Raw genomic sequence first — 19,136 nt, 5'->3', positions numbered from 1 at the left:
ATATGCTCTTATCTGTCTCTCTAAACAATAAGGAAAATGTGTCAGGCTGTTACAGTATTTGTCACTTGCAAAACCACAGTGGTAAATGTGCTTTGAAATTGCCAATGAAAAATCGTTTTCTGCCTAGAATCACACGCTCATGCTCTCAATTAGCTGTTAGGACATGTGCTCTTTTCTGCCTCTCTAAACTATAAGGAAAATGTGTCAGGATGTTACAGTAATTATCACTTGCAAAACCACAGCGGTAAATGTGCTTTGAAATTGCCAATCAAATATCGTTTTCTGCCTAGAATCACACCATGAGTCTGTGTGCACACAGGAATTGTTGTCAAAGATTTAATTCGTGTTGGTCTGGTTCTGTAAGACTTGCATTCGTAGGAAAGGGGCAGCTTGTTTTCTTGAACTGTGATGGCTAGCATTCAGCACAAATCAATATCTCACAAAAGAGAGGCAAATGCTAACACATTTGAAATCAACAGGGTAGATTTTCCTTCCACTGCTGCAATGGGTGAGGTAGATCCTACATGTTCAAATCTCCAATTAACCCTTACCCCACATGTACTCTTACATACATCTGTGCAGTCTTCAGGCAGTTCTGCAAGCGTCCATGCAGATCTCTCTTGCACCTGACAATACACAGTCTCCAGAAACATACTTTTAGCGCACAGGCAGTAGCTTCTCCTGCACTCCCATGATAAGTGTTAAGCACTGTGTGGTATTTCAGATAGTAGTGTGAAACGCTACCACATTCAACATCACCAAGGCTCATTTCCTTTGCTCTAGTCTAATCACTCACCCAGGTTCCACATGCTCATGCTCTCAAGTAGCTGTTAGGACATGTGCTCTTTTCTGCCTCTCTAAACTATAATGAAAATGTGTCAGGCTGTTACAGTAATTATCAGTTGCAAAACCACAGTGGTAAATGTGCTTTGAAATTGTCAATCAAAAATCGTTTTCTGCCTAGAATCACACCATGAATCTGTGTGCACACAGGAATTGTTGTCAGAGATTTAATTTGTGTTGGTCTGGTTCTGTAAGACTTGCATTCGTAGGAAAGGGCAGCTTGTTTTCTTGAACTGTGATGGCTAGCATTCAGCACAAATCAATATCTCACAAATGAGAGGCAAATGCTAACACATTTGAAAACAACAGAGTAGATTTTCCTTACACTCCTGCAATGGGTGAGGTAGATCCTACATGTTCAAAACTCCAATTAACCCTTACCCCACATGTACTCTAACATACATCTGTGCAGTCTTCATGCAGTTCTGCAAGCGTCCAAGCAGATTTCTCTTGCACCTGACAATACACAGTGTCCAGAAACATACTTTTAGCACACAGGCAGTAGCTTCTCCTGCACTCCCATGCACTTACAAAACCACAGCGGTAAATGTGCTTTGAAATTGCCAATCAAAAATCGTTTTCTGCCTGGAACCACACCATGAGTCTGTGTGCACACAGGAATTGTTGTCAGAGATTTAATTTGTGTTGGTCTGGTTCTGTAAGACGTGCATTCGTAGGAAAGGGGCAGCTTGTTTTTTTGAACTGTGATGGCTAGCATTCAGCACAAATCAATATCTCACAAATGAGAGGCAAATGCTAACACATTTGAAATCAACAGGGTAGATTTTTCTTCCACTCCTGCAATGGGTGAGGTAGATCCTACATGTTCAAAACTCCAATTAACCCTTACCCCACATGTACTCTTACATACATCTGTGCAGTCTTCATGCAGTTCTGCAAGCGTCCATGCAGATCTCTCTTGCACCTGACAATACACAGTCTCCAGAAACATACATTTAGCACACAGGCAGTAGCTTCTCCTGCACTCCCATGCTAAGTATATAGCACTGTGTGGTATTTCAGATAGTAGTGTGTAACGCTACCACATTCAACATCATCAAGGCTCATTTCTTTTGCTCTAGTCTAATCACTCACCCAGTTTCCACATGCTCATGCTCTAAAGTAGCTGTTAGGACATGTGCTCTTTTCTGTCTCTCTAAACAATAAGGAAAATGTGTCAGGCTGTTACAGTAATTATCACTTGCAAAACCATAGTGGTAAATGTGCTTTGAAATTGCCAATGAAAAATCGTTTTCTGCCTAGAATCACACGCTCATGCTCTCAAGTAGCTGTTAGGACATGTGCTCTTTTCTGCCTCTCTAAACTATAAGGAAAATGTGTCAGGCTGTTACAGTAATTATCACTTGCAAAACCACAGCGGTAAATGTGCTTTGAAATTGCCAATCAAATATCGTTTTCCGCCTAGAATCACACCATGAGTCTGTTTGCACACAGGAATTGTTGTCAGAGATTTAATTTGTGTTGATCTGGTGCTGTAAGACTTGCATTCGTAGGAAAGGGGCAGCTTGTTTTCTTGAACTGTGATGGCTAGCATTCAGCAAAAATCAATATCTCACAAAAGAGAGGCAAATGCTAACACATTTGAAATCAACAGGGTAGATTTTCCTTCCACTGCTGCAATGGGTGAGGTAGATCCTACATGTTCAAATCTCCAATTAAACCTTACCCCACATGTACTCTTACATACATCTGTGCAGTCTTCATGTAGTTCTGCAAGAGTCCATGCAGATCTCTCTTGCACCTGACAATACACAGTCTCCAGAAACATACTTTTAGCACACAGGCAGTAGCTTCTCCTGCACTCCCATGCTAAGTATACAGCACTGTGTGGTATTTCAGATAGTAGTGTGTAACGCTACCACATTCAACATCACCAAGGTTCATTTCCTTTGCTCTAGTCTAATCACTCACCCAGGTTCCACATGCTCATGCTCTCAAGTAGCTGTTAGGACATGTGTTCTTTTCTGCCTCTCTCAACTATAAGGAAAATGTGTCAGGCTGTTACAGTAATTATCACTTGCAAAACCACAGCGGTAAATGTGCTTTGAAATTGCCAATCAAAAATCGTTTTCTGCCTAGAATCACACCATGAGTCTGTGTGCACACAGGAATTGTTGTCAGAGATTTAATTTGTGTTGGTCTGGTTCTGTAAGACTTGCATTCGTAGGAAAGGGGCAGCTTGTTTTCTTGAACTGTGATGGCTAGCATTCAGCACAAATCAATATCTCACAAATGAGAGGCAAATGCTAACACATTTGAAATCAACAGGGTAGATTTTCCTTCCACTCCTGCCATGGGTGAGGTAGATCCTACATGTTCAAAACTCCCATTAACCCTTACCCCACATGTACTCTTACATACATCTGTGCAGTCTTCATGCAGTTCTGCAAGCGTCCATGCAGATCTCTCTTGCAAGTGACAAAACACAGTGTCCAGAAACATACTTTTAGCACACAGGCAGTAGCTTCTCCTGCACTCCCATGCTAAGTATTCAGCACTGTGTGGTATTTCAGATAGTAGTGTGAAACGCTACCACATTCAACATCACCAAGGCTCATTTCCTTTCCTCTAGTCTAATCACTCACCCAGGTTCCACATGCTCATGCTCTCAAGTAGCTGTTAGGACAAGTGTTCTTTTGTGCCTCTCTAAACTATAATGAAAATGTGTCAGGCTGTTACAGTAATTATCAGTTGCAAAACCACAGTGGTAAATGTGCTTTGAAATTGCCAATCAAAAATCGTTTTCTGCCTAGAATCACACCATGAGTCTGTGTGCACACAGGAATTGTTGTCAGAGATTTAATTCGTGTTGGTCTGGTTCTGTAAGACTTGCATTCGTAGGAAAGGGGCAGCTTGTTTTCTTGAACTGTGATGGCTAGCATTCAGCACAAATCAATATCTCACAAATGAGAGGCAAATGCTAACACATTTGAAAACAACAGAGTAGATTTTCCTTACACTCCTGCAATGGGTGAGGTAGATCCTACATGTTCAAAACTCCAATTAACCCTTACGCCACATGTACTCTTACATACATCTGTACAGTCTTCATGCAGTTCTGCAAGCGTCCATGCAGATCTCTCTTGCACCTGACAATACACAGTGTCCAGAAACATACTTTTAGCACACAGGCAGTAGCTTCTCCTGCACTCCCATGCACTTACAAAACCACAGTGGTAAATGTGCTTTGATGTTGCCAATCAAATATTTTTTTCTGCCTAGAATCACACCATGAGTCTGTGTGCACACAGGAATTGTTGTCAGAGATTTAATTTGTGTAGCTTTTATTGTGTAAGACTTGCAGTCGTAGGAAAGGGACAGCTCATATGATAGATTTTGAAAAGCTCATAAAAAATATAGTAATATAAAAAATTACATAAAGGTATTTTTTTTTAGTTTCTTTCAGGTATTGCTGAACAAGACTGAAATAAATTAAAGATGCCTATAAAATCAAGGAAGAGAAAAGAACAGCAACAACATCTATATTTGAAGACAACTGGACAACAAAAATTAGTTGAAGAACCTCATGTTGGAAAAAAGAAAAAGCCTTCTGGTAAGCAGACTAAGAATTTTTTTTAAAAAATATCCTCAAGCAAAGAAAAAATGTAAAAATTATAGAAAAAAAAACATATTGAATCAATTGTTGCAAAGGCTTTGGAATTAAAAAGAAAACTATTCATTTTAATTTTGAACAGGATCCGTAGATTAGATAAATTAGTGAATGTAAAGAAGTCAAAAAGCAAAAGAAAAAGAGAAGTGAAAAAAAAAACATAGTTCAAGTACTGAACCATTTTTTAATGAAGAGAGTTATCTTCAAAGTAATAGTTTGCTGCATGCAGTTGACACCAGTGGTCGAGCATATGAAGTTAAGGATGGTTGTGTAATGGAAAAGGAGAAAATGGTTCCAAGAAATGAGGAAGAAGTGTTAGCTGATGAGGTTATGGGGAGACGTCCTAAAGCCCCAGTGTACACTTGGAATTGTAGTAGTATTTGTACTGTACGTCAGGAATCTATTGATAAATTTTGTGACTTTCTAAGAGAATATAGTAAAAAAAAGTGTTAAACATAAGATTAAGGTGCTTCAAAGACTAGATCCATGCAGAGTGAGAGAGAATACTGGTTTGCAAGGACATTCGCTGGCTTGTCTTTCTAGGAAAGTTTGTCAAAGTGTTTTTCACCATTTTAGGATGCTGGCAAATGAGAAAGTTTGTGAGAAGATTGTATTTTGCTAAAAGTCCAGCACTAAAGTTACATGAGTTGAATAGTGCTCTGTTCCGTGGATCTGTATCAGATGTGAAGAAGGTTTGTGAGGATATTGAGTTTTGTTACTTTGATCCAGAGCAAGAAAGTGCAGGAAATGACACAGTTATTGAAGAAAACGTGGAAGAGAATGTAGAACCCACTGTAAAACATTTGAAGATCAAATGACAAAATGTACTATCATCTCTAATGAAAGACCAAATATTACTTGTATTTGTTGCCGAAGAAGCCATTATAAAACACAAACAAGGAATGTTGATCTCTATAAAAAAAGTGAAAAAGAAAATAATTATGAGTGGAAGGATTTTGCTACATATTTGTTTCTGGAAAATTGTTTTGAATTGGGTGAAGATCAGCGTATTTGTAAATACTGGTATAACAAGTTAGAATAAAATAAAATGCCAGCTAGAGCTGTACATAATAATTTAGAATTGGTTGATATTCCTGCAGAACTTAGTGATTTAAATACGTATGAGTCTATACTCATTCAATGTGTCCATCCGTTTCAGACTATAGTTCGTATGGAGCCCAAAACGGGTAAATTACCTCCTTCAGATTTACAAAGAGGTTTAAAAGGAAGAGTTGTCTATTTGCCATTAGATTTGAAAAAAATATTGAAACAATTGATGCAGAAAGTTTGGAAACTGAACCATTAGTTATTCTGGTTAATGGTGTACCTACAAAGAATAAGACAATTTGGCAGGAGCTGGTGGATGTAAGAAAAGTACAAAGAGCAAATTTATATTTAAAAAGAAATAATAAATGGTATGAATCAATTTATATGGATGAAGATGAATAAGTTTTACTAGCAGATACAGGAATACCAACTGGGCAAATTGAAAAAGTGGATAAGTCAAAAGAAGAAGAAATTTATGAACATTTCAGCATACATCTTCTTCATTCTAAAGAAGTTATGGGAAACACTATTGATCTGTTTCAGATGAAAAAAGCAAAAGGAACTCCTGTGAGTGTATGGGAGGAGAGCTTGGAAGCTCGTTGTTTTCCCCAGCTGTTTCCTACAGGAAAAGGTGGACGATATGATGAACGTCCAGTACAGATTCCTGCTTCTGAGTATCGGACTACAAGATTATATGCAGAAGATCCAAGATTTCGTCAAAGTATTCCTTATTTGTTCCATCTTTTATTTGAAAGTGACTTATCAGCACTATCTTATGCAGTAAATCACATTTTGAAAACTGGAGTACATCTACATAATGTGTCTGCAAAGGATTTTATGAACAAAGTGCAACAGTGAGATGATAATTTGGAATCTCAATTGATTAATCTAATGGCTTGTCAGCGTGGGACTAATGAATATTGGTACCGACGCCATGGAGAATTGAAATATATGTTACGGAATTTAGGAACTCCTACATGGTTCCTTACCCTAAGCTGTGCAGAGTACGCTTTGGATGATTTACTGGATTTTCTTCGAGAGGCAAATTCAAATATTGAAAACATCCAATACAAGACAGCAGGAGAATTGTGCTCATTGGATCCGGTTAATGTTTGCAGATATTTCAATCATAGATTTGAGGCTATGATGTCCTTCATCTGCAATAAAAAAAATCCACCTCTTGGAGAAGTTGTGGATTTCTTTTGGAGAAAAGAGTACCAAGCAAGAGGTGCTCCTCATATTCATATGCTGTTGTGGATCAAGGATGCCCCAAAATTTGGAACAGATTCTGATGATTCAGTTTTATCTTTCATTGAAGGGTATGCAACATGTGCTATACCTAAAAGCACAGAAGAAAACAACTTAAAAGAGCAAGTTTTACGTTTCCAAAGTCATCGGTGTGGAAAATACTGTCGACGAAAGTACAAGAGTAAAGATAAATTCTACACAAAATGTCAATTTGGATTTCCACGACCTGTTCTTTCAAAAGGAAGAGTAAACAGTTTTATGTCAGCTGTGCGACATACTATTACAAGAAAATCGCCTAAAAATACCTACAACCTAAGAAGAAAAGAAGAGTCAAAATATATAAATGACTACAACCCAGTCATTTTATCCATGTGGAATGCTAACATGGATATTCAGTATGTAGCTGACAATTCTATTGCTGTTGCTCGGTATGTCACATCTTACATCACTAAATCTGAGAAAACGGAATTGAAAGAAATGTGGGAAGAGATTTCTCACGAGATCACTGTCAGTAAAAAGCTATACAGTTTCAGTTTAAAGATGTTATCGCATCGAGAAATTGGGTCATACGAATGCTCAGATAGGTTATCATCTGCAAGTCTGTACTCCAAATCCAGAAGAATAATTTGGGTAAGTTTAGGCCTTGCAGGAATGCGAAATCGGGTACTGAAATCTATTCGAGAAATTGAATATTTAGCAGAGTACGAACCTGAAAGTACAGACATTTTAAGAACAAACATGTTGGACACATATTACCCAAAGAGAAGTCATCATCTTGAGAACATGTGTCTCTATGAAGTGCTGCAGAACTACATTTATAAATGTAATGCCACAGAAGACATCAGCAATGGAAAATATAAAGTCATTGGTGAGGAAGGATGTTTGGTAAAACAAACAAAAGGAAGTTTGATTAATCAGCTGAGTTGCGACACTACTGACAAGAAGGAATTTTACCACTTAGCACTTTTACAGTTGTTTAAACCATGGCGCTCAGAGGATGAATTACTTGGACATTTTCAAAGCTATGAAGATTCCTTTAATGCATGCAAAGATACCATAGAATGCAGTACTTTCACAACTTATGTACAAATGTTAAATGAAGAAATTGAACAAGAAGCAACAATTGCAGCTGAAGTAGCTAGAGACAGTTCTCAAGACAGTCAAAGTTCTGGGACGCTCAGTCAAGATCCCCTAGGCAAATTTGGAACAGCAACTGAATGATGAACAACAACAAATTTATGAGGAAGTCACAAAACAAATTGATCATGGATTACTACATGAAAATAAAGAGTACTCATGCACATCATTTGAACCAATCAGAATGTATGTGAGTGGACAAGCTGGAACTGGAAAACGTTTCTTGATTAAAGTAATTAGAAGCTACCTACTGATTCAACTTTGTCTTGTTTTGTTACTGCTCCAACTGGGTTAGCAGCATATAACATGAAAGGAATTACCCTCCATCGTTTGCTAATGTTACCAGTAGAGCATGAGAACAAAATACAATACCACAAGCTAACAGGAGAAGCATGTTTTGAAGTTTCAAGAGTATTGAAAAAAATGAAAGTTCTCATTATTGATGAGGTAAGCATGGTATCAAACTTAATGCTTGCCTATGTGCATTTAAGAATGCAGCAAATTCTAAAGACAAACTATGACGTGCTATTTGGAGGAAAACATGTTATAGTTTTTGGGGATCTACTGCAGCTGACACCAGTTAAAGGACAACCAGTATTTCATACTCTTACACATGAAGACACGAAAAAGTTGTTAGGAAGTATAGGTAATGTGAATATTTGGACATACTTTGAGTAAAAAGAACTCATTACCAATATGCGGCAAGCAAATGATGATGATTATGCAAGTATTCTCAAAGATATCAGAATTGGACTACTCACAGAACATGGAAGAAAAGCTTTACAGAGTCGATTGCTATGTAATTTGTTTCCAACAGAACAAATAGTTCCAGAGAAAATATACAAGAAAATTGCTGGAAAAAATACTGTAATCTGCTTAATGCCAACACTACATGAATGCTCTATATTCAATCAAGAACTTTTGACATTGGAAAATGAAGAGATTGTAAAACTGGAAGCTGTGGATAAAATACAGCATGAAGGAATAACTATTATATTGACAAGCAAATTGACAACTAAATTGGATTCTCTAGAGAAAAACATATCGAAAACAGCTGGTTTAGAAAAGAATCTTTATGTATGTATGAACTGTCGAGTAATTTTAAGACGTAATTTGGATGTAGAAAAAGGTTTAGTGAATGGAGCTATGGGTAAAGTTGTGGGTTTTGTTAATTACCAGAAAAAAGATGGAATTGAATTTTTAAAAATAAAATTTGATCAGATTGAAGAGGTTAAAGACATTAGTCGTTGTTCAGTTCGTTTCTTGCTTGTGAAATACTTATATGTACATAGGAAGCAGTTTCCGTTTTCTCTAGCATATGCTGTAACTATTCACAAATCTCAAGGATTAACTGTAGATAGTGCTTTTGTAAACATTGGATCTAGTGTGTTTAAAGAAGGTATGGCATATGTTGCTTTGTCACGCGTGAAAAAAATATCTGGTTTATTCATGATAGACTTTGATGAGTCAAAAGTTAGTGCTGATGCAAACTGTGTAAAGGAATATAATAGATTAAGAAGAAGCTATGCTTCTCATTTAGGTCAGTATCCTGTGTTTGAAAAATGTGTTGTTTGTCGGAAAAGGAGAATTGAGAATATCTGTAATGAGGATGTACAGAAGGGAAAACAAAAGGAGAGTGATGTGATTGCAAGCAAAAAGAAAAAGGACAATGTTGAAGAGGTTGTTGGTTGTCATTTTGAAAATAGCTCTGGTGTCAACTGCTACGCTAATGTAGTGCTGAATGTTGTATTTTATCTTGGAAGTTTGCAAGAGCAGATAATACTAAATCATGAAAAAAGATTCTGTTCTCTGCTGAGTGTTCTTTATGAGAAGCTGAATAATGAGTAAAACTAAAATAGAAAATACTTCAGATGTTAGAAATCTTTTAGATGTATGTTCAGGATGTACACAGTTTACTCAAAATGTCTAGCAAGATGCACAGGAATTCTTAATGTAAATGCTTATGGTACTGGAAGATGAAGGGGTACAAATAGAAAATATGTTTGGTCTCTCTTATAAATGGGAACATAGTTGTGAAAACTGTTTGAACACATGCAGCTCTAATGTTGATTCTGAAAGGTTCATATATTTAACATTACCAGAGAGTAAATCAGTGACTTTTAGTAAATTAGTTAATGATGCAGATCACAACATGGAATGTTCTCAATGTAAATCAGAAATGTCATCAATGTTATTTTTAAAGAAATATGGACAGTATGTAATTTTAATGATGCAACGTTGTAGAGCTGATGGAACAAAATTGGACACTTTAATAAAGAAGTTTACAGGAAATCAATTATCAATATCAGGAAAAACTTTTGTTGCAGTTGCAATAATTTTCCATGATGGACCTTCTATAACTTCTGGTCATTACACAGTTTATCTAAAATGTGAAAAAGGCTGGACACTGTGTAATGATTCACAATTGATTTTCAAGCAACGTTTGCCTGCAGAATTACCAAATTCCTACTTAATTTTTCTAAAACCAAAATTTTAGATACAAATTGCAGCATCTGAAGAAACCATTATTTCGATTTTATAGGATTACCATTGGATATTTCACCAAAAAAGAATTTAAAAATTACCATTTGGCCTCATGGAAAGGTAACTGTTTCTATTGTGGACTTCTTTGACAGATATTATTTTGGTGTATGAGATTAAGCAACAAAATTTACAGACGTTATTTATTGCAAATAGTTATTGTTCTTAGATGATATTTTTAAAATATATGTTACATTTCTAACAAGGTATGTTTTACTGAGTAGAGATTCAGGGCTTTTTTTAAACAATCTTTTAGATTGTTAATTTTTATGCCCGCTGTTAAGTGATGAATGCAATTGATTTCACAATTTGCAGTGAAATTCAATATATTCTGAAAACAGCAAAAAAAGAGCAAAAAATTACTTTGTTAAATATGAAAATCTGTGTACTGTATTCTAAAATGTATTGTTAAATATTAATACTTTTTTTCTTTTATTTCAGATCGGGAAAGAAAATTTAGGAAATGTAATCCTTTTTTCTAGCAATTAAAAAAACCCATTTATTTATAATTAAGTTATTTTGTTGGTCAGGTAAGTTTGAAATATCTGTATTTCTCAGCCTTTCACTTTCATGCTCCCTTTTCTTCACTTCTCCTCACTCTGCTTTTCTCATTCCCCTTCTCTCTCTCTTCTTCCTTTACTGCTCTTTCGTAACTCCCTCACTCCTTCTATACTATTCCCCTAGGTTTACTGCCTCCATCACTACTTTTTCAACCATGTATCTCTCCCTGTCTCCATGTGTCTCAGTCATTCTAACTGCCTTACTCCTTCTCAGTTCCTTGCTCTCTGTCTCTGTTTCTGTCTCTCTCCCTTTGTCTGTCTTACCCTTAATTTGCTTAACATCTCTGGGGAAAATTAACAAGGCCCCTGCGCCACCACTATGTCACTTTTCATAACGTACTGGTGACGCAGGGAGCTCCTCCATATTTACAAGGAGAGGAAAGCCACCCTGATTGACTTTTCCTTTCCACATAAATACAGCCACTTCACACGCAGCACTGTGCGTTGAAGGGGCGTTCCATGGGTGTTGTCGTGGGTGTTCCCACGCAACACTCAAAGAACTAGACACATCTCCAGGTTTACGAGAAATTGTAACTCTGGAGATGCGTGTGAATGCTACGGTGCGCGCACGGTGCGCGCACGGCGGGAAAAAAAACAAAAAAAATAGAATTAAAAAAAAAAATTAAGTGTTTAGATGTTAGGTGGCTCTAAAAAGAGCCGTTGTGTTAATTGAGGGACAGAGGAAAAAAAAGACATGGCAAAAATTATAGGGTGTCACACGTGTGCTGCTGTATCTTCCTCTCTATTAGCGGAATGCTGGTGTCCGCATAACAGATAAGAGCATAACACAAGTTGCACCGCATATGCACCCTCTCAAACAGAGGGTGTATATCCAGAGGAACCGAAGAAGGTGAAGCTGCCGCCGCAGATGAAGTGCTCTGCTGAGCTGCCGATGATGTGCTCGGCTGAGCTGCTGCGGATGTGCTCGGGTGAGCTGCTGGAGGGTTTTCTCTAGCAGCTCGAGCATAAGCCACAGGATGTACATCTCTAACGTGCCTGATCATAGTGAAGATACTAAAAGAGTATTTCTTTTTAGGATCTCCTCTTGATAAGACACGATTACAAAGAGTGCAGGTGACTTTGGGAGCATTCACTTTCTTCTGCCCCAGTGGAAATGTAAAAAATTGCCATATAAAAGAGTCTTTCTGTTTCTTCTGTCTTTGTCTCACAAGGGTCTCCTGCTCACTCCCAGAAGATGACTGCTGCTCTGCCATTCTGAAGTACTGAAGTACTAGAAAAGCTGCTCAGCTCCTTCTCCCAGGGAATCAGAAGTAATAATGAGGGGAGTGGGTGTGGTGTTGGAAGTTTCTGGAACTGAAACTACTATAAACCAATGAAAAGTGTTGTTTCTTGATCACATGACTTACCGTGCGCGTACCGTACGCTTACGGTGCGCGCACGGTACAAGTATGTATGGTTTTGAGAATGGAACTCTGAAATTTTGTGTCGGTGTATCAAAGGTTATATTAGGGTGTGAGAAGATGCACTAATTTATCACATGGATGATGTCATCAGTGATGTCATCAGTGATGTCATTTGAGATGTCATCAGTGATGTCATGAGTGATGTCACTGACCATGTCATGAGTGATGTAATATGTGACGTCATCAGCAGTGGATTGCGGGCGCGCGAGTTATAGTTAGCTGAACTAACTATAACGGGGGAATTTCAATGGTTTTGTACGAGTGAAATGTCCAGCTAACTATAACATGTGTGAAACCTATGGTTTTTTCAGTGAATATATATATATATATTGCCTGAGAGAATGGATGAGTGGATCGACAGCCTGTCAGTGTCAGTGAATAGTTCAGTGCAAGAGTACTGCCTGGGTGATTGCATGAGAACAGTGCAGGGGAAATACCTAACACAATTCATGAATGCAACACTAACCCATAGTCGAAGACAAGAGTGTACGAGTAGTACTTGAGAGAATAAGATAATGGATGGGTACTGCTTGAGTAGTTCTATGACTTCAGTGGTAGTAACTGGATGATTTTATGACTGTATGAGAAGCACCTGATAGAAAATATGAGTGTAGGAGTAATGTTTGGACCTTTCCATGAGTGCATCAGTAGTATCAGAGGGAGTAGATAAGAGCATGGGTAGTGCCTAACTGAATCTTTGACTGGCATAATAGTGCCTGGATAATTGCACAAATCTATGGTTAATTTCTGAGAGATTACATACCATGCATGTGTCTGTCCCGTTCCCTATTGGCATCATATATAAAACAAACATACAGATACAAGTATAACAACGTTTTGTACCGCTACCATCTGTTTAGACATAACATGTGAGAGAATACATGTGCACGCAGACACATACCTCATTCATAAGACTAAAAGGTCTCTTAAACTTGACAGACTACACTTCCCATTTTAAAGAGACACCTAAAATGATGCAGTATACTTGAAGTGTACTTCTTCATAGACAAATTAAACTAACCTAATCACTAATCCCTCTGCCAACATGTCTTAAACCTCACTTTTGGGCTGCAGCTACACTGTTCAGCAACTACTCAGAGTGTTGTGCTTAGCCAAATGCAAAGCAGCAACTTTTTTAATGTGCCTGTTAAAAGTCTCACTATATTCCAGAGAGCATGCATTCATGTGTCTGTACTTTTTAAAAGTGGCATCATGTATCAAAGAAACATACAAATACATGGATAGTGGGTAGTACCTGAAAGAATGGATGACTGGATGGGTAGTGCCCGAGTGAATAGTTCAGTGCAAGAGTACTGCCTGGGTGATTGCATGAGAGCAGCAGTACCGAATGGGTGATTAGAACAGTGCAGGGAAAATACCTTTGACAAACGATAGGTGCAAGGCTAACAAATGGTTGAAGACAAAAGTGTATGAGTAGTGCTTAAAACAACAAAGAAAATGCAAGGGTACTGCCTGAGTGATTCTATGACTGCAGAAGTAGTAACTGGATCATTGTATGAGAGTATGAGAATCACCTGATAGAAAATATGAGTGTAAGAGTAATGCTTGGACCATTCTATGAGTGCATCAGTAGTATCAGAGTGAGTATATAAGAGCATGGGTAGTGCCTAACTGAATGTGCAAGAGTTCTGCCTGGGTGATTGCATGGGAGCAGCAGTGACGAATGGGTGATTAGAACAGTGCAGAGAAAGTACCTTTGACAAACGAAAAGTGCAAGACTTATGCAAAATATTACCTTATGGTATCTACTGTACCTTTTAAACATTTTCTAATAACGAATCACAAACATGATACCTCAGCAAAGTAACATGCATCCTACTTTTGAGTGCACAATCTTGATGAACAGCCAATCACTTATCAACTTGTTAAAAAACATGTTCTCAGCCATTTTAGATACCTCTCATTCTACCAACTGACTACCTCAGCTACAGACATCTTTTCTTTCCTTCCAGACATCCCTTCAAGATGTTCACAGTGTGGATTGTAGGGCACAGCTATGTTTTCTGGTGAAAAAAGTATGCTGAACGCAAAGGTATTGTCAAAGACCTAGGTTTGGAAAATATGTCTGAAACCAATACTGCTTTGCTTCATGGAAGCGAGAGCAGGTTTCATGCTCTCACTTCCACAAGGCAAAGCAGAGTTTGCAATAACAGGGCAGGAAGCAGTGCTCCCGCCCTGTCATTGCAAACTGCAATGTCCCGGGGGTGGGCACCACAGAACATTTCCGTAGCTGGCCCTGGGGGGTGGCGGTCCCCAGGGCCATCTAGGGCTCCAGGAGTATGGCCACGTGCCCCCCTCCCAACAAGTTTAAAGCACCGGGGAGGTAATGGTCCCCGGGGCCAGGGGTCCACAACGGACCCCCGCATTAACGTAATTAGTGCCCCAGAGAGTTGGTGGTCCCCTGCGCAGTGGGGGCTCATTAAAACAAAGCGCAACATACCGCGCTTCATTTATTTTTAAAAAAAGAAATTGGGGCCAATGTGGTTTCTTTGGGACCCCCTGTCTGGCCATAGGAGGTCACGGTGTTTCTACCCTGCCCCCTTTTCTCTTTTTTTCCCTACTTTTTATTCCCTTTTTTTCTTGTGACTCGGTTTACCAAGTCACAAGATGGCTGCCACCACTTCTTGGCTTGGTGTGTTGTCAGCCAATCGGAAAGAAGCTTGTGCTCGGTAGGGTTCGTGAATCCACTGCGGTCACCAGCTATCGATATTTTTCATTTTTAAATTTCTCAGGAACTACTGAACGGATTTACACAATTTAAAGCAAAGGGTGCACTCTGGAACAACAGCTACCTCCCTGCCAAATTTGGTGTGATTCCGTTCTGCAGTTTGCACTGTAGCCGCGACAAAATAATGTGTTTTGGGAACCTCCTTTTTTCTCACCCCCCCCCTTGGTGAATCACCCTGAAACTTTCGAGACGGGAGCTGACCAGAGCGGGCCATTAGTTTTGAAAATTTCGCGAAGATTTGTCAAACAGCGCCAAAGATAATAGCAAATCAAAAAATGCTTTTCCTATGGAAACTAGGTCCTAACTCTACCTTACCTACTGGAAACCGCCAGTAGGTAATATACATATATATGTATATAAACTTATAAAAGTGAACATAATATGGTGAATTGTACATTTATTATGTGAAAGCACGTGGGGTATTTTGATATACTATTGCATTTATAAAACTAACTTGAGCAAAAAAAACAGGCTTCCCTGGAACGAGCAAAAAAAATAGGCTTCCCTGGAACAACGACCACCTTCCGTAAAATCGAAGGGTACTCATTCTCCCCTAATTTGCTTGCTATCCTGGAATATCGCTGGTTTACATACTAAAACCTTATCCTCTGACTGGTCATGTTTTATTGAGGGGTATGATTTTATTGCCTTTCAGGAGACCTGGTCGGTAGATATGACCTACCATCCAGGCTATTTGGCTTATGGCAAAGCGGCAATTGCAAACACCAAGGGCAGACCTAGCGGGGGATTGTTATTATGGGTTGAGCAACAGATATTTCCCCAAATAGAGGAACTACCTATAGATAGCCCTGACATTCTCGCAATCAAGGTCTGCTTACAGGGCGACCTAGACTTTATATTATGTAATGTGTATGCAAGAGGGATTGCGAGAGGGAAAGCCTCACCAACTATTGCCCTCCTGGATGCATTCATAAATAATTTAGATGGCTCAAATAACCTGATTATCGTAGGTGATTTAAACTGCACATTCGAACCCCTAGGCTTAGACGACTATAGCCTTAGTATGGAGAAGGATCAGAATTGGGGGATACCATCTCTATCTCTGCCACCGGTTAACAAATGGACTGAGGCGGCTTTACAGCTAAAAAGTCTAACCCTGTGGAGGGGGCTTAGGGCTGCTAATGGGAGATCTCACTCAGATATGGAAGGTATTAATACCTTTTCTAATGGGATCAGAAGTAGTAGAATCGATTATATCCTCCTTAGCTTAGAGCTTTGGCCTAGACTTGTAGACATGTTGGTCCATCACAGACCAGAGAGTGATCACGATCCACTCTTACTATCTTTATTTGGGAAGGGATTGGAACATCCTAAGGCTGTTCTGGTATCCGCAATAGGTGATGTAACAATGGCCTTGGATTGCCGACGGCTGAAATGGGCAGTAGTCCTTGAAGATGAAAGTGCACTAAAGCAGATTAAGTCTACTATTGAAGGCACCTTATCATCGATTGGCTCTATAGATAGTCTAGACAATTCTTTTCTAGATCTTATGAAGGCCCACGAGGATTTATTTGCTATATTAAAGTCCCTGTTCACAAAAAGTAGAAGACATCACAGGCGTAATATAAAACGACCAACCAAGTGGTATGATGAGGCATGTGGAGATGCATTTAAGCACCTCTCAAATGCAATTAAGTCAGGAGTACCTCATGAGGTCAAAATAGCAAGGGTAAATTACAAAAAAGTACAAATGCAGGCTAAGAAGGCCTTTGGAGAAGATAGGTGGGCAAGTTTAATCAATGCTAGTAAGGGGAAGAACTGGATCAAATTTTGGCAATTAGTCAAATGGGGCACTGGTATGATTGATCCTATTCCAGTTAACAATGTACCTCCCGAACTCTGGGTTAAGTACTATCAAGCTCAATTTGCCTCCCTGACAGGTAATGAAACAATTTACCCTGAGATTAACACTGAGGATTCGACAAAAGGGAGATAGTAAGGGTCTTGGAAGGGATACCAGCAGGGAGGGCCCCCGGCCCGGATTGTATCCCGGCCGATATCTATAAACATGATAAGAAGAATTGGACGGATATATTTTTATTATCATAAATGCAATCGCTAGAGGTGCACCAATTACAGATACATGGCGTGGGGCTGAAATCATTCCCATTTACAAAAAGATGATCGTGCCAGTCCTAGTGACTATAGGCCAATACGTTTAATCGATACCTTACAGAAAATAGTGGCAAGACTTGTGCTAGGTAGGGTTAACGAATGGGCAATAGACCAGAACGTCCTATCTACCTACCAAGCGGGCTTCAGACCCCACGTCAGCACCATTGATCAAGTTTTTAGGTTCAGGATGATTTATTGGAATACGGTCATCCTTGCAGGGGGGACCCTTTATGCAGCTTTTGTTGATCTAAAATCAGCGTTTGATTTAGTGCCACGTCATAAGCTTTGGGATTCTTTAAAGGAGGCTGGAATGCCCCTGGAAATTCTAGGCTTTATTATCAAATTGCATGAGGCGAACTATGCCAAGGAAAGGTGGGGACAGTAGGGCGAATTGACTGATAGTTTCCCAGTCAATAAGGGAGTGCGCCACGGTTGTGTGCTTGCCCCTACCCTATTCTCCCTGTTTATAAACAAGGTAATCACTTATTACACTGATTTTCCAATCGATGCTCCATCTCTTGCCTGTTCAAGGGTTCCCCTTTTAATGTTTGCAGACAATACTTTAATTTTATCCAAAACTCAATCGGGTCTACAACGAGCCCTGGACAGATTCACAGATTTTTGCAACGACCACGAACTTATAGTAAATACTGATAAAACTAAGTTCATGGTGCTGCATAAATGTAAATCAATAAAAGGCAGAGTAGAAATTAATAAAGCTCTCTTGGAACAAACTGATACTTTTACATACTTAGGAGTGACTATGGGCAGGAGGATGAACTGGACACCACAGTTAGATGTTCTAGTTCTTAGACATAATCAGCTAGCAGGAGCCCTACTAAAAGAACATAGACTTTCCTTCACTAAACCGGTAGGGCCTGCTATAACGATTTATAATGGGAAAATAAGAGCTTCCATAAACTATGGTGCTGAACTTTGGGGGTTTGAAAATCTACTACCCCTAGTTCAGGCACAAAATAAGTTTCTGAGAACATTGACCGCCCTCCCACAATCAACTCCAATTAAGCCCTTGTTACTAGACTTGGGTTGTACTTCTATTGACGAGGTGGAGGGATTTAGACCCCTAGCATACTGGAGGAGGCTATGGACTACCCCAGAACTGGCGTCCTATGCTAATGCTTTAATGTATATTAGAAATGCTGATTTGTCTTAAAAAATCAAATTGCTGCAGAAACTTAAGCGCAAGTTGTTTGACATGGGCATGAGACACCTGTGGGAAGACCCGATAGGGAACTCTTTGCCCAATAAAGTTGAGTATAGAGCACTCTATAGGGATATGAACACTAAGAAGACTCTGTCGGTGGTGGGCAGTAATTCGCTCACAGGCATCTTTCTGGAACACAAGTTTGCAGCAGAAGTTGAGGCCTACTGGAATCTGATTACGAAATCTGGTGATAGGAAATTATATCACCAATTCAGAGTGGGCACTCTCCCTTTAAGATCTTTCACTGCAAAATGGAATAAGGTGTCAGAAACTAACTGCCCCTCGTGTTCATCCCAGGAGGAGTCGATAACCCACGTATTGTTTGTGTGCCCAGCCTACAAGAGCCCACGTCGAAGATGGCTGAAGCTGTTGTGTTCAAATCTAGGCACCAGATCGGGTATGACAGCTCTGCGCATTCTGTCAACAAACACACGAGCAGATATTGTTATCGCTGTGACAAAATTCCTTAGCTGGTCTTGGGCACTGCGAAGAAAAAATCTCCCTTCTTCAGGAATTACTACTTGAGTATACTATTGGCATGCGGGTATTCCCATTGTAGGTTCTCTGAATGGTTTTATATGGTTTTATATGGAAT

The sequence above is a fragment of the Triturus cristatus genome, chromosome 12 (assembly GCF_964204655.1).
Source record: "Triturus cristatus chromosome 12, aTriCri1.1, whole genome shotgun sequence".
Taxonomy (NCBI): Eukaryota; Metazoa; Chordata; class Amphibia; order Caudata; family Salamandridae; genus Triturus; species Triturus cristatus.
The sequence above is the reverse complement of the archived record's forward strand: the minus strand, read 5'-3'. Positions refer to the sequence as shown.